Source organism: Lathyrus oleraceus, chromosome 6 (assembly GCF_024323335.1).
Source record: "Lathyrus oleraceus cultivar Zhongwan6 chromosome 6, CAAS_Psat_ZW6_1.0, whole genome shotgun sequence".
Lineage (NCBI taxonomy): Eukaryota > Viridiplantae > Streptophyta > Magnoliopsida > Fabales > Fabaceae > Lathyrus > Lathyrus oleraceus.
In genome coordinates this window covers 519273713-519277404 of record NC_066584.1, presented here as the reverse complement: position 1 = coordinate 519277404, position 3692 = coordinate 519273713, and positions in this window count along the sequence as shown.

Here is a 3692-nt window from a genome sequence, read left to right as displayed (position 1 = left end):
CATTCCCGGCCACCAAAATAACTTTTTCAAATCATGATACATCTTCGTAGCTCCAGGATGAATACTCAAGCCACTACGATGTCCTTCCTCAAGAATACTCTTCTTAAGTTCGGTAACATCCGGAATACACACCCGATTACCAAATTTCAAAACACCATTCTCATCAACTCTGAATTCACCACCTTGACCTTGATTCACTAGAGTCAACTTATCAACCAAAAGCATATCGGATTTCTGACCCTCTCTGATCTCATCCAGAATACCACTCGTTAACTTCAACATTCCCAATTTAAAACTATTGTGAGTACTCTCACACACCAAACTCAAATCTCTAAACTGCTCAATTAAATCCAATTCCTTAACCATTAACATCGACATATGTAACGATTTCCGACTCAATGCATCAGCTACTACATTTGCCTTACCCGGATGGTAATTCAAACCAAAGTCATAATCCTTCAGAAATTCTAACCATCTCCTATGCCTCATATTTAGCTCTTTCTGATCAAACAAATACTTTAAACTCTTATGGTCACTGAAAACCTCAAATCTTGAACCGTACAAATAATGCCTCCATAACTTCAGAACAAACACCATAGCTGCCAACTCTAAATCATGCGTCGGATAGTTCCTCTCATGAACTCTCAGTTGTCTCGAAGCATAAGCTATAACCTGCTTATTCTGCATCAACACACCACCCAAACCCAACAATGAAGCATCACAGTAAACCTCAAATGATTCCGACGGACTCGGTAATATCAGAATAGGAGCAGTAGTTAACCTTCTCTTTAACTCTTGGAAACCTTCTTCACATTTTGAGTCCCAAACAAACGCTTGCCCTTTTCTAGTCAACATCGTCAACGGTAACGCCAACTTAGAAAATCCCTCAATGAACTTCCGATAATAACCAGCCAACCCAAGAAAACTTCGAATCTCAGCAACAGACTTCGGAGCTTCCCACTTAGATACCGCTTCTATCTTAGAAGGATCAACAGCAACACCACCTCTTGAAATCACATGACCAAGAAAACTAACCTCTTCTAACCAAAATTCACACTTAGAGAGTTTAGCAAATAACTTCTTTTCTCGTAGAACTCCTAAAACCACTCTCAAATGCTCAGCATGCTCTTCTTTAGATTTCGAATACACCAAAATATCGTCAATAAACACCACAACAAACTTGTCTAGGTACGGATGGAAAATCCGATTCATATACTCCATAAATACTCCAGGCGCATTAGTCACACCAAAAGGCATTACAGAATACTCATAATGTCCATACCTTGTTCTGAAAGCAGTCTTCTGAATATCCTCAGTTTTCACACGTATCTGATGATACCCAGATCTCAAATCTATCTTGCTGAACACACTCGCACCAACCAACTGATCCATCAAATCATCAATCCTCGGCAAAGGATACCGATTCTTGATCGTCACTTTATTCAGTTGCCTGTAGTCCACACACAACCTCATAGTACCTTCTTTCTTCTTAACCAACAACACTGGTGCACCCCACGGTGACACACTCGGGCGAATAAACTTCTTATCCAACAGATCTTCCAACTGACTCTTCAATTCAGTTAACTCAACAACAGACATACGGTACGGAGCCGTCGATATCGGTCTAGTACCAGGTACCAAATCAATCGAGAACTCAACTTCACGCTCTGGCGGCAATTCATTCACTTCTTCTGGAAACACATCAGGAAAATCACACACCACTACTAGATCACAAATCACCAGTTTATCTTTAGCTTCCAAAGTCGCTAACAGCATAAACAATTCTGCCCCATCTGCTACTGCCTCATTCACCTGCCTTGCTGATAGAAACAAACTCCTCCCTTCCTCAATCTCAGGAAATATCACAGTCTTATCAAAACAGTTGATAGAAACTCGGTTAAACACCAACCAGTTCATACCCAAGATAACATCAATCTGCACTAATGGAAGACACACAAGATCTATCCCAAAGTCTCTACCAAAGATACTCAAAGGACAATTTAAACAAACTGAAGTAGTAGTTACTGAACCCTTCGCAGGAGTATCAATCACCATACATCCATGCATCTCAGATATCTCTAATTTAAGTTTCACAACACAATCCAAAGATATAAAGGAATGAGTCGCACCGGTGTCAATAATAGCTACAAGAGGAAAGCCACTAATATAACATGTACCTCGAATCAAACGATCATCTGCAGAAGTCTCAGAACCCGATAAAGCAAAGACTTTGCCTCCCGACTGATTTTCTTTCTTTGGCTTAGGACACTGTGGACTGATATGACCCACCTCTCCACAGTTAAAACAAGTCATAGTCTTCAACCTGCACTCTGCAGCCAAGTGACCACCTTTTCCACACTTGAAACACTTCTTCTCATTACTTGTACACTCATGGATACGATGTCCAGCCTGACCACATCTGTAACACTTAGCAGGAGCACTGGAGTCTCCCCCACTAGGTTTCTTCATCCCACTCTGTCTCTGGAAACCTTTGCCAGCTGCATACGGTTTCCCACGATCATTCTGATTCTTGCCTTTCCTATCAACCCTCTGCTGATAGCTTTCCGCTCTGGCTTTGGAATCCTGTTCAAAAATCCTGCAACAGTCAACTAAGTCAGAAAACACTCTGATCCGCTGATATCCAATAGCCTGCTTGATCTCAGGACGTAACCCGTTCTCAAACTTCACACATTTCGAAAATTCCCCAGTAGCCTCATTATAGGGAGTGTAATACTTCGACAGCTCTGTGAACTTAGCAGCATACTCAGTAACAGACCGGTTGCCCTGCTTCAATTCTAAGAACTCTATCTCTTTCTTTCCTCTGACATCCTCTGGAAAGTACTTCCTCAGGAATCTCTCTCTGAACACCGCCCAAGTGATCTCAGCATTCCCAGCAGCTTCCAACTCAGTGCGGGTAGCAACCCACCAATCATCTGCTTCCTCTGACAGCATATGCGTACCGAACCTGACCTTCTGGTTATCGGCACACTCAGTCACTCGGAAGATCCTCTCGATCTCCTTCAACCACTTTTGAGCTCCATCTGGATCGTATGCTCCCTTGAACATTGGAGGATTGTTCTTCTGGAACTCACTCAGTTGACGAGCAGCTCCCATTCCCACAACATTTGGATTTCCTCCAAGTACTCCAGCTAGCATACCCAGAGCCTCAGCAATCGCATCATCATCTCTACCTCTTCCAGCCATCTCTATTCTGAAAACCCAACAAGCCAAAACAATAAGTACTGATAGGGTTACACAACACCTATCCCGTACAGGGAAAACAGAATAATTACGACTCGACTCGACCGACTATGCTCTGATACCACTAATGTAACACCCTTTTAAAATACCCCAATTATTTAATTAAATATCAAAATACAACATCAGAGTAATTATGCAGTTAAGGGTGTCACACAATCACTTCACACCATGTTCCAAAATAACAGTCATGCTCTTTATTTAATCAAATAAACATTTGCATAAATCGCAGCGGATATAAATCAAATCAATCAAAACAGGTAACACATTACATGTAAAATGGTTCACAACCAACAGTAAAACATTTAAAACATCCCTTCCCGATGTTACATCTATCAGAGCATGACCCACTAAGGAACTACTCTAGACTCCAAGTACTAGCTCCTACTCAATCACTGCTCGTTACCTGAAAAACAGTTGTAAGGGTGAGTTCC